Genomic DNA, 14226 nt, shown 5'->3' with positions numbered 1-14226 from the left:
CCGTCTCAAAAGTAAATAAACAAATATAAAAATAAAAATAAATTACTCAATAAAAAATGTACATGAAAAGAGAAAAAAATCAGATGGTCATGAGGGCGCTGTTTTACTGGTATGGAATGATTCAGACACGATATTTGGTAAGAAAGGGATTATAACTGCCTGGTCCGAAGCTGTATTAGAGCATTACATGAGAATTACTGGAGGTGGCGATCTTTAGAGTCACTCAATTTTCAAAGGAGAGAGAAGCAGCGGTTCGATTCAAGAAAGTGAATTACGGTTTATATAAAAAGTTATAAACAAGGAAAAAAAGACGAGCCCCTTGCCGTGTCATTGTTCCCACAATGCCGTGACTCGGATTCGAACCGAGGTTGCTGCGGCCACAACGCAGAGTACTAACCACTATACGATCACGGCGAGCTACCGGGGACCCGTAGCAGCAAGCTTCTGATTAACGTCTTCAACAGTCATAGGCCTTCCCAGTTTGCGCGTCATTAAATGGCCTACCTATGGGGCGGGGTTCCAGCCTGTAGCTGAATCCGAGAACGCGCAGGCGCGTTGTACTCCGCCAGTTGCTTATATTCTCTTGTTTTGGCCTATTAGCCACGGACGGTAGTGATGATGAGATCCGCTCCCTGTGAGCGCAGTGGGAGTTTAGGGGAGACTGCGTGATCATCCAGGAATGAGGCTGGCTGGAACTCAGACTGCCCTTGAAGGATTCCCATTTCCTATACCCCGGAGACCCTTGCAGCGAACACTCAAGGGTTCCGGGCCTGCAGGGGGCGCTCCTCACGGGTCCTCCCTCCTGCTACATCTTCCAGCGGTGACCCAACGCCGCCTCTGCGGAGATTGTGGTCGCCCTAGAACCCGGTTCCACGTAGGAAAAAAAAATCAACAAACGCATCTCCCCATCTTCCCAACACCCACTTCCTTCCAGTTTCTCCTACGCCCCTGACAGCCCTGACTCCTCCTTCCGCAATGCTTCCGCCGTGCCAGGTGCCCACCTACGCTGTGTCCCCGGGCGGTAGCAGTGACTAAGTCCGATTTTAATTCTTGTCCATCAGCGTTCACGCCCCCAAAGCGCCTAGAACCGGGCCGAGTACACAGCAGGCAGTGGCTATTTGCTAAACTCAGAACGTGCCATTGGTATTTAACAAATGAATTCCAGAGACCACCTGTCTCTCCAGTGTCACCAGCTCCCATCAATCCTTTCTGTGCAGAGCCGCTGGAGGGATCTTGCTAAACACAAATTGAATATTTTCACTTCTTCCCTCCTCACCCTCACCCCTAGACGCCAAAAGTTCGTCTGCCTTTTCCAGCTCACCTCTTGGCCCTCCTTCAGTGTAGTTCCCCATTCCTTAATTGCACTCATTCATTCAACACTTCCTGGAGAAGCGCCTACTACCTGTCAGGCCAGAGCCTTGGAGCGTTGTTGAGGTGGTGACTTACAAAGAAGACAGAACACTTATAAAGAGGAATTAAGATATTTCCTTTTCGGAGAAACCCCGTCTCTACTAAAAATACCAAAAAAAATTAGCCGGGCGTGGTGGCTCATGCCTATAATCCCAGCTATTCCGGAGGCTGAGGCAGGAGAATTGCTTGAACCGTGGAGGCGGACGTTGCAGTGAGTCGAGATCTCGCCATTGCACTCCAGACTGCGTGACAGAGCGAGGCTCCGTTTCAAAAATAAATAAATAAATAAATGATTATTTTTTTCCTCTTCAAGACTTCCTTCAAGCCTCTGCACACGAAATCATTCTGGCTGCGTGACAAATTCTCATTGTGCCTTTAACAGCTACCTTCATTCTCACTTCCTTTGAGAAGCCTTCTTTCCCTATAATTAGGAATCCGCTCTCAGTGCTTCCGTGGAAATTTGTATATTACATATGTATATTACAACACTTTTTAGCCTGGTGAGTACTCTGTGGCTTGTCTCAAAAACTGCACCCAGGTTCAGAGGGCCGGGAAGCCAATATCCTTTCAAACTCCAATTTAGCCAGAGTCAGCGTAAACGTTGTTCTCAACTGTCACAAGGAGATCGGGGTCCATTTCCCACAATGTTGTGAACTCAGGATAAAAAATGAATTGGTACAATAAAACACAGTCCCCTTGCCGTGCCATTGTCCTCACAATGCCGTGACTCGGATTCGAACCGAGGTTGCTGCGGCCACAACGCAGAGTACTAACCACTATACGATCACGGCGAGCTACTAGGGACACGAGGCCTCGGTTCGTCGCCTGAACACTTCTCTGTTGAAAGCCCCGCCCCCTTGCAATGTCACTGATTTTTGTTCCCGCCTTTCTCCCCCTGGCAGCCATCTGAGGGTACGCAGGCGAGCTAGTCTCTGCTTTCTCGACTTTAGTGCACACTTCCCTGCCGACCAGACGGTCCGATTTCTCCACCGTGGAGGCTGCGCTCGGGGTTCCCCTTCCCCTGGGCCTCAAGAAAGCTGTGTGGCGGTGGGTCAGAACTGATTTTCCTTCTTGTAAAATTTAAGAAAAAATACAAACTTTAGGAGACAGCTCCAGCCTCAGCCAAAGTCGTTCAGATAGTATGATAGCCAGGGCATGGGGTGCGTCACAGAGACTTCTGGCCACCATTCGGGCGTCCCCAGGGGCTTCACACCATTGCAGTCCCGGCCTCGTAGGAATACTTTGGTTGCAAAGCACTTTCATATCTCCCTCTTTTGCGATCCGTGCCTACAGCTAAGCTGAGACATCTGGCTGGGGAGTCCATAGAGATCCCGGCTGCTCTTGCGAGTGAACATGGGTTACGGGAGAACCTGGCAGATAATGGAAGCTTAAGAAAACTGGAACGGCCACCATCTAGACGAGAAGGGCAGCACTAGGTCACCTACCCGCCGTGGCGTCCCGGTAGCTCGCCGTGATCGTATAGTGGTTAGTACTCTGCGTTGTGGCCGCAGCAACCTCGGTTCGAATCCGAGTCACGGCATTGTGGAAACAATGACACGGCAAGGGCGACTTTTTAGACTGGAGAAGCCACATTCTAGTTAGAGAGGTTAACTCTAAAAACTGCTACCTGTTACAAGGCCAAGGCTGAAATTACAATGGACAATTAGGTGTGCACGAAAAGTTCTGTGGGCACTCTGTGCCTTTCCTTTCTGTTTTTAATTTTTCATCAGCTAGTGAATCAGCCATCCTCCAGCTTCCCCAATATGTGATTATTTTATTTTTGTGTAGTTTCTGTGTAGTGCTCTTTATTTTACCCTTGTGAATGATCAAATTATATATTGGGTCCTCTAAAAAGTCTCATACTAGCTAAAACATCAATACTTTGGGGACATAGGGGTGACAGGAACAATGTGCAAACATTGATTAAGGGTTAGAAGAATGCAGATTAGATCATACGCTGAACGATTCTTGCCGCAGATCTCATGACAAGTGAAAAATATGACTGCACTAGAGGTGCTGGTTCCTGTAGCCACTATGCGGGGTGCTAATGAGAGGTTTGTGACCTTTATCTCCACAGTCTCCTAGGTGAGAGGGGGTTTTCTCCTGGAGGGTTTTTCCCTAATCTATCTCAACTTTAAGCACAGTTCGTTGGCTTGTTTTATGTGCACCTAAAAAACCCAAACTCAACAAATTCAGGTCTGTCATTTGGCAATAGGCAAAATGGAAGTGACTTTTGGATTTGGTTTTCAGGCAACTGGTGGTGGCTATGTCACTGTCAAGGATGGAATGAGAGGGGTCTGAGGAATGAGCCTCTCCAGCTCCTCTCAGGTGTCCTGAGGGTGGCAAGGCAAGTCCAAGACCATTCCTGGGAGAGGTAGACATTGCAGTGGGGTTGTGCCCCATCTATTCACAGTCAGTCAGTAAAGAATGACTGAACAGCCTTAAAAGCAAGACACTGGCCTCATGCTTGTAATCTCAGCACTTTGGGAGGCCGGGACGGGTGGATCCCTTGAGCTCAGGAGTTCAAGACTAGCCTGGGCAACATGGAGAAACCTGTCTCTATCCAAAATACAAAAATTAGGGCGTGATGGCACATGCCTGTAGTCCCAGCTACCTGGGAGGCTGAGGTGGGAGGATTAGCTGAACCTGGGAGGTAGAGGTTGCAGGGAGCTGAGATCACACCACTGCATTCCAGCCTGGGCAACAGAGCAAGACCCTGTCTCGAATAAATAAGAAATAAGAAATGCCAAGGCACTGCTGGAGGGCTGTAAACTCCCCAGGTCTCCAGTCTCCCAGTTCCCTACATTTGGTGAGTTTAAAGCCACACAACAGCACAGCTCAGACCATGAGAGTGTTCTGCACAAAACAGAATGAGGAAAGATGAGCCTGCAAACTTGCCGAGCTTTGGATGACTGATTCAAGAGTTATATGTCTAGAAAATCAGCATCACCAATAACAATAAAAGAACTGGCCAACAGGATTGTGGTGACTTATATTTCTCCAACCCCTGACCGAATAACTGCCTTGATGGTTTTTATTCTGTGGGCTGGAATAAGGTGTCAGGGTGGGATGCCAGAAAAGGCTCTGGTTTTCCCCTGAAGCCCTGCCCCCACTGCCCTGCTGCAGGTGCTTCAGTAGGCAATGAGCTGCTCCCACACCCTGCAGAGAAAGTCTGGAGTAACCACTCTCTAAGAGTACCACAAGGAAAAACTGCCAATGAAGAGGCCAGGCACTGTGGTTTATTCCTGTAATCCCAACACTTTGGGAGGCCAAGGTGGGAGGATTGCTTGAGCTCAGGAGTTTGAGAACAGCCTGGGCAACATGGTGAGACCCTGTCTCTACAGAAAATATAAAAATTAGCTGGGTGTGTTGGTGTATACTTGTAGTCCAAGATACTCAGCAGGTTGAGGTGGGAGGATGACTTGAACCTAGGAGATGGAGATTGCAGTGAGCCATGATCATGCCACTGCACTCCAACCTGGGCACAGAACAAGACTCTGTCTCAAAAACAACAACAACAACAACAACAACAAACAAACAAAACAAAAATCACAAACATTCACCATCTGAGATAACCCACTAGTCATCCATGTCTGAGGCCAGGAATGCTAAAGAAAGCTGAACTGAAAGTGTTGTATTGTGACCTGGTTGCAGGAAGAGTGACACGAGGGGAGGGTGCTCTCCTGCACTTCTGACTGATAGCCTTTTTGGTAGCTACACGGTAGCCTAGGAGATGGGCGCATCCAGCTCTCAACATTTCATAATATCCTCTTCTGAGGTCACTCAGTCAATTCTCCTTACAAAACAGACTTTGATAATGATTTGCCCATTAGACTTCCCTGCAGGAAAAAGCATTGCTTGGAACAAGCTTATTGGCACTGTTCTCTTAACTGTGGGTGTTTTGGTTTAGACTCTGGTTAGCATAATTCATTTCCCTTTTGCCTGCTTATCTCTAGGTGCACTGACAAAATGGAGTGTCTGGGCTGGCAAAGCCAAGAGCTGGAGACCCTGGCCTGGAATGACCTCGTCAAGACCCTGCTGCCCTGGGACACCCTCTCTGAGCAATCAGTCAGCACCCCCTTCCCATTGGTCTCTTGCTTTTAAAATTGTTTTATGAGGCCGGGCGCGGTGGCTCACGCTTGTAATCCTAGCACTTTGGGAGGCCGAGGCGGGTGGATCACGAGGTCAAGAGATCGAGACCATCCTGGTCAACATGGTGAAACCCCGTCTCTACTAAAAATACAAAAAATCAGCTGGGCATGGTGGCGCGTGCCTGTAATCCCAGCTACTCAGGAGGCTGAGGCAGGAGAATTGCCTGAACCCAGGAGGCGGAGGTTGTGGTGAGCCGAGATTGCGCCATTGCACTCCAGCCTGGGTAACAAGAGTGAAACTCCGTCTCCAAAAAAAAAAAAAAAAATTGTTTTATGATTTCTGATTCTGGGATTGTAATCTTTCCTGTCATCACTTCCAGCTTGAGGTTGGAACTCTTCTCTAGGTTTCATTGCCACGAAAGAGGTAGGCAGTATAAAAGCTCCCTGTTCACACATTTCAGCTCCAATTGTTCCCGTCTTGGTAGGATTTGTTGATTTCTGCAGGTTTCCAACCTCTAAGTCACTTTGACTTTTCTTTCCTTCCATCTGATAGACCCTGAGGTACAGTAGTTGACAGTGCTAGACTAGCCCTAACTCTAATTAAGGGGTAGCATAAGCAGAGGATGGTGGCTCATGCCTGTAATCCCAGCTCTTTGGAAGGCTAATGTGGGAGGATTGCTTGAGCCCAGGAGTTTAAGACTAGCCTAGGCACTATAGTGCAATATCATCTCTGTTTAAAAAAAAAAAAATTGGGGGAGCTAGCATAGCTTAGTAGTGAAGCCTCTGGCACCCAGAAGAAGGCTGCCTAGGGTTCATATCCCAACTCATCCACTTACTAATTGGGTGACTCTGGGGGAACAACATGTCTCCATGCCTCCGTTTTCTCATTTGTAAAATGAAGCAGGGAGAAAGCAGGATTGTTATGAAGATTAAATGAATTAATATTTGTAAAGCAACAGTGCCTGGCACTTACTAAGAGCCCTACTGAAGTTTTACTTAAATAATATAGTAAGTAGTTGATCATGAAATCAACTTAAAAATGAACACTCTGGAACATAAACATCCAAATGAGTGTTGTGTTTCAAAGTAGGCATTCCACTTTCTCCAAACAGCTGCTCAAAATATTTTTGGAATTCTTATTTGGAGATTATCTTCAGGGCTAATTTATAAGCCGTATGAATACATCTGCCTCAATATTTATAATCACATTCTATTTTGAAATAACTGTTGACTGCTTTTAAAGCCACCTTCAAAAAGAAAAATGTCACCACTGAGTATTTTAAGGTACAAAAATTTTAATGACAATGCCAAAAGTGCTTTATAAGTAACATTCCAGCAAAAGAAAAACAATTTTTTTTTTGTAGAAGTGTGTAGACTTCAAAAGGCAAACCTTGAAGGGGACAACAGTAATTTATAAGTTTCAGACTGTCTGCTTAAACCATCAATCCCCCCTTCCCCCCCACCTCCCGTTATACTTCCTGGTTATGCCTCATGTATCTGGCAGCTGCCAGCCCCCACAGGGGTGCAGTGTTGAGCAGATGCAGTAGCAGTCGGCTGCCACTGGACCGGTAGGCTCTGGTCCTGGAAGCCTTGTTGAAAATTCAGAATCTTGATCCACAACTCAGAATTACCCAGTGAAAACCTTCATTTTAACAAGATCCTCTCCAGGTAATTCATCTGCCCAGGAAAGTTTGAGAGGTGCTGCTCTAACCTAAAGTTCTAATGGAACCCTTCATTGTTCATCTTGTGAGTACTTAGGTTACTACTAGAAGGGACTTGCTTGAATTTACTGAGCTTCATCAAGGGGGGTGTCATTGAGGTGTTCACAGTGAGGAGATGGCGATCTGGGATGGAGTCATCAAAGGGCCTGTGGTTAGGGCAGTCTAGGGAGAAGGCAGCACATCTGGATTTCCACTAGAAGGCGCTGCATCCCCAGGAAGTGGTTGTGAAAAGCTGAGGCTGGAAAAGACTCATTTAATTTGGAACATACCACTTCTGACTTAACTGAGCCTGTTCCACAGGGATTCTCTAGATATTCAGGACTCAAATTTCATCCATCCACTTATCTATCCATCCATCCATCCACTCACTCATTCATTCACTCACTCTTTCCATAAACTAGCATCTTTTAGTTTTTATGTCACGGGGAACTGCAAAGCTGTATAAGATACTTCTTGCCCAGGTAGTTTATTTTTGAGTTGAGCTTGTCAACTGAGATTTGCCCCTCATCCAAAGTCAAGTGACTAACACAGACTGTTCAATATGCATTAGTTGGTCTCGTTTCTAGGTGCTTCTCTCCATATTCACAAAAAGAAACTGTGAGGAGAGATCGTGCAGGACTTTATTCCTGTCATGAGACCTGAAACTGCTTCCTGAGTCAGGAAGAATGCAGGAGCTGCCTCTCAGAAGCAAAAGTCTAAATCAGTGCTTTCCAAACATCTTAGAACCGAAAAACTAGAACAAACTTTTCACCACTGAATAAAAAACTAAGGTCAATATGGTAAGCTTTTTAAAATGCTAAATGCATTTAATCCAAAGGACTGTCCTCTAGGCTGAGACAATGCCCTTCTTATTTTTGAGGTATTAAAGTGACTTTTATAAAACTATGGAGAAGGTAGGTGAGAGGTTCTGTGTGTGTGTGTGTGTGTGTGTTGCTTTCTGGGTTTTGTGGGGTTTTTTTGTATTTTTGTTTGTTTTAGATGGAGTCTTGCTGTCGGCCCACTGCAGCCTCTGCCTCCTGGGTTCAAGCAATTCTCCTGCCCTAGTTTCCTGAGTAGCTGGGATTACAAGCATGTGTCACCATGCCCAACTCATTTTTGTATTTTTAGTAGGGATGGGGTTTCACTATGCTGGCCAAGCTGGTCTCAAACTCCTGACCTCAGGCAATCCGCCTGGCTCAGCTTCCCAAAGTGTTGGGATTACAGGCATGAGCCATTGTGCCCAGCCCATGATAGGTTTTAAAAAAATATTTTCTTGGAAACATTTTAAATTGGCAATGTTGGTCTCCAAAATTCATTTTGAGTTACTGGTCAGTGAAATCTGAAAATACAAAGCTCGCTACAGAGCCCAAAGAGCAAGGCATCAGGCTGAGCAGAAATGGTCCTGGGTTAGTAGGGGGTCTAAGGAGGCATGCTCAGTGGGAGACATGTTCCTGTTCTGCTGGGCAATGGTCCATAATGACACCTATCCACCCGCCCAACAACCAGTAGTGCCTACTATGATCTGTGCTAGGCCTTGGAGATACGAATTAAATAAGAACCATTCTTACTCTGAGATCATTTTAGTTCAGCGTTAATCAGATGAGTGAAGAATTAATTACAACTATGCTGGACATATATACAAAGTGTATTGGAGCTTAGATCATTGATTCTACCAGGATACAACATTTGATCTGGGTCCCAAAGCATACATAGTACTTTTCCTGGAAAACAAAAAAGGGGAAGATGTTCTACAGCTACTTGGGAGGCTGATGCAGGAGAATCACTTGAGGCCAGGAGGCAGAGGTTGCAGTGAGCCAAGATCACTCGTTCTCTCACTGTGAAAGAGAATGAGACTCTGTCTCAAAAAAAAATAAAAGATAAAAAAGAAGGGGGAAGCGTATTCTAGGCAGAGAAAGGCAGAAGCAAAAGCAAGGAAGTATGAATGTACAGATAGCATAAGAAAAGAAGACAAGTTGTAGCTACAACATTAGATATAGAGGAGAGGGAGGCCAGAGATGGCAGATTACTTGACTCCAAGAGTTCGAGACCAGCCTGGCCAACATGGCAAAACCCCATCTCTACTAAAAATATAGAAATTAGGAGCGCAGTGGCACACGCCTGTAATCCCCTAAAACAAACAAACAACAGAGATATGGAGGAGAGAGTGGATGGTGAGAGACAGTGGAGCCAAATTGTGATGAATCTCTTACTCTTACTGAGTCAGGCCTTTTTCCTGGAGGCTGGTGTTTCTTCTCATTTTGTGGTAACATTGCTTTGGGGATCCATTGATAGCCACAGCCTTGTTCTCCAAAATAATGCACCTATAATAAAATATCACGAATTCACAAATTTCTGAAGGCTTTCCATAGGCTTTGTGTCAGGGGAGAGGGGCATTTAAGTTCCCATTTTTAAGCAGAAGAGACACATAGATATCCCTGTTTTAGAAAGGTTAGGTGTAAATGGATAATTATATCCTGATAAAAGTCTTCATTCAGAGACAGAAGGGATTTCTGCTCCCTGGACTAGTAGTTGATGTTGGAGCTTGGGGACTAATACTCGTTTTGGGGATGGAGGAGGGACTCTTCCCTCAGATCACACCCGTAGATGTTTCCTCTTTAGCGTGGAGGTAGAAGAGATGAACACATTGGATTACAAAAAAAAATGGTTATGAAGCTTGAGAGTATCATCTAGAAGATCACCAGGAAGACTAGATAGTAGAAAGGAGAACTATATTGGTGATATCAGGGTGCAGCTGGGAAGAGAAAGTCTCCAAAGTGGACCAATGGTTCTCTTTCTTCTTGAAGGCAGCAGTAACAGAGAATTTGTGAGTATATGAACTTGTGAATTATCAAGTGTTTTCTTGACATTTTAAAGGAAAAAGAAGTTCTTCACAGCTTTGATTATATGTTTAAAAATAATTTATCTAGACTCAGGATGAGGCCAATGAACCAGAATAGTCATGACACAGAAATAGTTTGATGTTTTGAAATTTATTTATTTATATTTTATTCAATTCATTTATTTATTTATTTTTTGGAGATGGAGTTTCACTCTGTTGCCCAGGCTGGAGTACAATGGCACAATCTCAGCTCACTGCAAACTCTACCCCCTGGGTTCAAGCAATTCTCCTGCCTCAGCTTCCCAAGTAGCTGGGATTACAGGTGTGTGCCTCCTTGCCTGGCTAATTTTTGTATTTTTAGTAGAGACAGAGTTTCACCATGTTGGCCAGGCTGGTTTTGAATTTCTGACCTCAAGTGATCTGCCTACCTCAGCCTCCCAAAGTGCTGGGATTACAGGCATGAGACATCGCACCCAGCCTGAATAAAATTTAGAAGAAAGTTTGGAAATAAAAAAAAATTCAAGTCAGATTGTTGCAATTTTTGTATGTATCTCTCCCTTTTAACCTAAAATTACATTTGAAATTTGCAAATTGTACCATCACGTCAGATTCTCAATACTAACAGTGATATCAGTATAACATGAGTATGTCTCTTTTCATGCTGTTTTGGCTACCCTGGCTCTAGAAAACATTATATCCTTGATATTAGATCTTGCTCCTTTGATCTGACTTATGGAATGAACCACAGTAAGACTCACAGAAGGCCGACAGCATTTTAGAATCATATTGGCAGAAACAGCTTGGAATGAAAGGGACAAAGACAGTACATGAATGTAGAGGCCTTTGAATTCCCAAAGTTCAGACTGAGAAAACTCTATAGCTGAAAAACATGAGTTATCTCTCATGGAAAAAGAAGGATGACTTTGCAGAACCAAGAGCTCCAAGGTAGGGGCCAAGAGTGATAGAGATATGTAGGAATGAATTCTAGTAAAAGAATCTCCAAACTTTGCCTAGCTGGGTCTCAGAACCACTATGGACCAGTCCTATTTTTCCCCCTTTTGCACAGGAATGTTTATAGTGTTTATCTTATGCCCATCCCACCATTGTGTGGCGTGTGTGAGTGTGTGTATATGTTGGGGAAGATAATTTAGCTCCAGTTCACAGGGGTTCAGATTGAGAGACACTGTCTTTAAAAAAAATACACCTGAAAAGCATTGTCTGCACCTGTATCTGATTTATATGCTGTGACTTTGGATTTTGAACTGACACTGAAATAAGAAGAGGCTTTTGGGGCCGTTAGGAAAGTGGGGAATATATTTTGTCTTCAAAGAGAATTGCAAATAATTTATGCCCAGAGGGTGGTTTAAAAATATATCCACAAATTCCTTGATACTCTTCCAAGTATCTTCTTCAAGATGTAGAGCTTAATTTCTCCCCATTAGAGAGAAATCTGGATTAAGTGGCTTTTCTAACAAATAGAATATGGCAGATGTGACAGTGTGTCACTTTCAAAGTGAGGTCATTCAAGGCATTGCACCTTTCTTTTCACTGTCTCTGTTGGGTCACTAAAGCCAGCTGCTATGATGTGAGGACACTCAAGCAGCCCTGTGGAGAGAGCTGAGTCTCCTTGGCAACAAACATCTGAGTTTCATAGTTTTCGTTTAAGCCTATAATCCATTTTGAGTTAATTTTTGTATATGCTTTAAGAGGTTTTTTCTCTTAATTTAAAAAAAACAATTGCTTGCTATTCAATTGTTCAAACCCTTTATTGAAAAGATTATTCATTCCCCATTTATTGTCTTTGGACCTTTGTCAAATATCAATTTATGGCTGGGTGTGGTGACTCATGCCTGTAATCTCAGCACTTTGAGAGGCTGAGGTAAAAGGATCTTTGAGCTCAGGAGTTTGAGATTAGCCTGGGCAACATGGTGAAACCCTGTCTGTACCAAAAATTCAAACAATTAGTTGGGCATGGTGGTGGGTACCTGCATCCCAGCTACTTGGTAGGCTGATGGGGGAGGATCACTTGAGCCAGGGAGGTGGAGGTTGCAGTGAGCGGAGATCACACCACTGCACTCTGGCCTGGATGATAGAGTGAGACCCCATCTCAAACAACAACAACAACAACAACTAATTGACTATATAAGTGTTAGTCTATTTCTGGACTCTTTTTGGTTTCATTGATCTAAATGCTTATTTTTATGTCAAAACAATATTGCCTTAGTTTCTACAGATTTATAATTGGTAATGAAATTAGGTATTATTTTTCCAAATTTATTCATTTAAAAAATTATTTGGCCTTTTAAAAAATCTCCACATACATTTAGAATCAGCTTGTCAATTTTTACAAGAAAATTTACTGAGATTTTGATTGGAATGGTACTGCATGACTAAATCAATGTGTGGAGGAATTGACTTACAATATTGAGTCTGGCAATCCATGCAAATGGCTTATCTTTCTATTTACTTGGATCTTCTTTAATTTGACATCTTTTTCCAAATTTATCGCTAAGTGTTCAATGTTTTTATGCTATTATAAATGGTGTTTTTAGATAATTTCCAGATATCTTTCTGTTCTTGATTTCTAAATTAATTCTGTTGGTATTAGAGAACAGTTTGGAATTTCAGTCTTTTATCCAGACTTGTTTTACGACTCAAAATACAGGTTATCTTGGTAAATGTTCTGAGGGGACTTGAAAAGTATATATATTCTGTTGTTGGATGAAATGTCTATAAATGTCAATTAGGTCAAGGTGTTTTATAGTGTTATTCAAGTTTTCTAAATCCTTACTGATTTTCTCTCTACTTGATCTATCAACGACTGAGGTGTTGAAAAATCTAATTGTGGTAGTTTTGTCTGTGTCTCAACTCTGTTAGTTTTTGCTTCCATGCATTTTGGAGCTCTGTTGTTAGATGCATACAACTTAAAACTGTCACATTATCTAATGAATTTATTATTATTTTATTATTACTCTTTCCCTTCACATGTAGGGCATTTGTTCATAGGAAGGCCACAAGTTTTGGTACCTACCTCTGGTCACAATGATCCCAGATTCTTGTTGGGTATGTTGTCAACAGAGGAGCCATTCCTCAGGCCTCCTGCTCTGAGCCCGCCCCTGACCTCTTAACTATTAAGAAATTATCGAGCTGTGTTCTCAGCCGCCACCGATGCTCTCCAACGCCAGCGCCACCTCTCACTGGCGGAGCTCCAGCGGAAGGAAGCGGGGTAAGTAAGGAGATCGCTGTAGCATGGCTCCTACAAAGGCGACTGCCCGCAAATCGACCGGTGGTAAAGCACCCAGGAGGCAGCTGGCTACAAAAGCTGCTCGCAAGACTGCGCCCTCTACTGTAGGGGTGAAGAAACCTCATCGTTACAGGCCTTGTACTGTGGCACTCCGTGAAGTCAGACGTTATCAGAACTCCGCTGAACTTCTAATTAGCAAACTTCCCTTCCCAAGTCTGCTGAGAGAAATTGCTCAGGACTTTAAAACAGATCTGTGCTTCCAGAGCACAGCTATCGGTACTTTTCGGGAGGCAAGGGAGGCCTGTCTGGTTGGTCTTTTTGAAGTCACCAACCTATGTGCTATCCATGTTAAACGTGTAACAATTATACCAAAAGATAACCAGCTAGCAAGCATACATGGAGAACGTGCTTAAGAATCCGCTGTGGGCCGGGCGCGGAGGCTCACGCCTATAATCCTAGCGCTTTGGGAGGCCAAGGCGGGTGGATCATGAGGTCAAGAGATCGAGACCATCCTGGTCAACATGGTGAAACCTCGTCTCTACTGAAAATACAAAAATTAGCTGGGCATGGCGGCGCGCGCCTGTAGTCCCAGCTACTCGGGAGGCTGAGGCAGGAGAATTGCCTGAACCCAGGAGGTGGAGGCTGCCGTGAGCCGAGATAGCGCCATTGCACTCCAGCCTGGGTAACAAGAGTGAAACTCCGTCTCAAGAAAAAAAAAAAAAAAATCCCCTTGGAAGGGAAACATTTCATTCTTAAAAAAAAAAAAAAAAAGTATCTTCTTCCTGTTATTGGTAGTTCTGTATGTTAGATATTTTTTCCCATGGGATCAAAGGTACCTAAGTATATGATAGCAAGTGCAAAAATAGGGGATGTATTGGCAGCCTTCCCATTTTCATTTGTGTGTCAATTTTTTTTTTTTTTTTTTTTTTTTTTTTTTTTTTG

General features: G+C 43.9%; 4 non-coding genes across 4 annotated transcripts; 1 reads left to right on the top strand and 3 right to left on the bottom strand.

Moving 5' to 3' along the window:
* Window positions 1–342: 342 nt before the first annotated feature.
* Window positions 343–414, bottom strand: TRNAH-GUG. The gene has a single exon. It is a non-coding gene; the product is annotated as a tRNA-His (tRNA).
* A 1715-nt stretch (window positions 415–2129) lies between these two features.
* On the bottom strand, window positions 2130–2201 carry TRNAH-GUG. Its single transcript has one exon. It is a non-coding gene; the product is annotated as a tRNA-His (tRNA).
* Window positions 2202–2878: 677 nt separating this feature from the next.
* TRNAH-GUG lies at window positions 2879–2950 on the top strand. Its single transcript has one exon. It is a non-coding gene; the product is annotated as a tRNA-His (tRNA).
* A 10073-nt stretch (window positions 2951–13023) lies between these two features.
* LOC116564648 lies at window positions 13024–13157 on the bottom strand. The gene has a single exon (XR_004275021.1). It is a non-coding gene; the product is annotated as a small nucleolar RNA SNORA11 (small nucleolar RNA).
* Between the last annotated feature and the right edge of the window lie 1069 nt (window positions 13158–14226).

The sequence above is a fragment of the Sapajus apella genome, unplaced genomic scaffold (assembly GCF_009761245.1).
Source record: "Sapajus apella isolate SASKATOON/1434 unplaced genomic scaffold, GSC_monkey_1.0 scaffold37, whole genome shotgun sequence".
NCBI lineage: Eukaryota > Metazoa > Chordata > Mammalia > Primates > Cebidae > Sapajus > Sapajus apella.
Note: the sequence above shows the minus strand (reverse complement) of the source record. Positions and strands in the feature narration are given on the sequence as shown.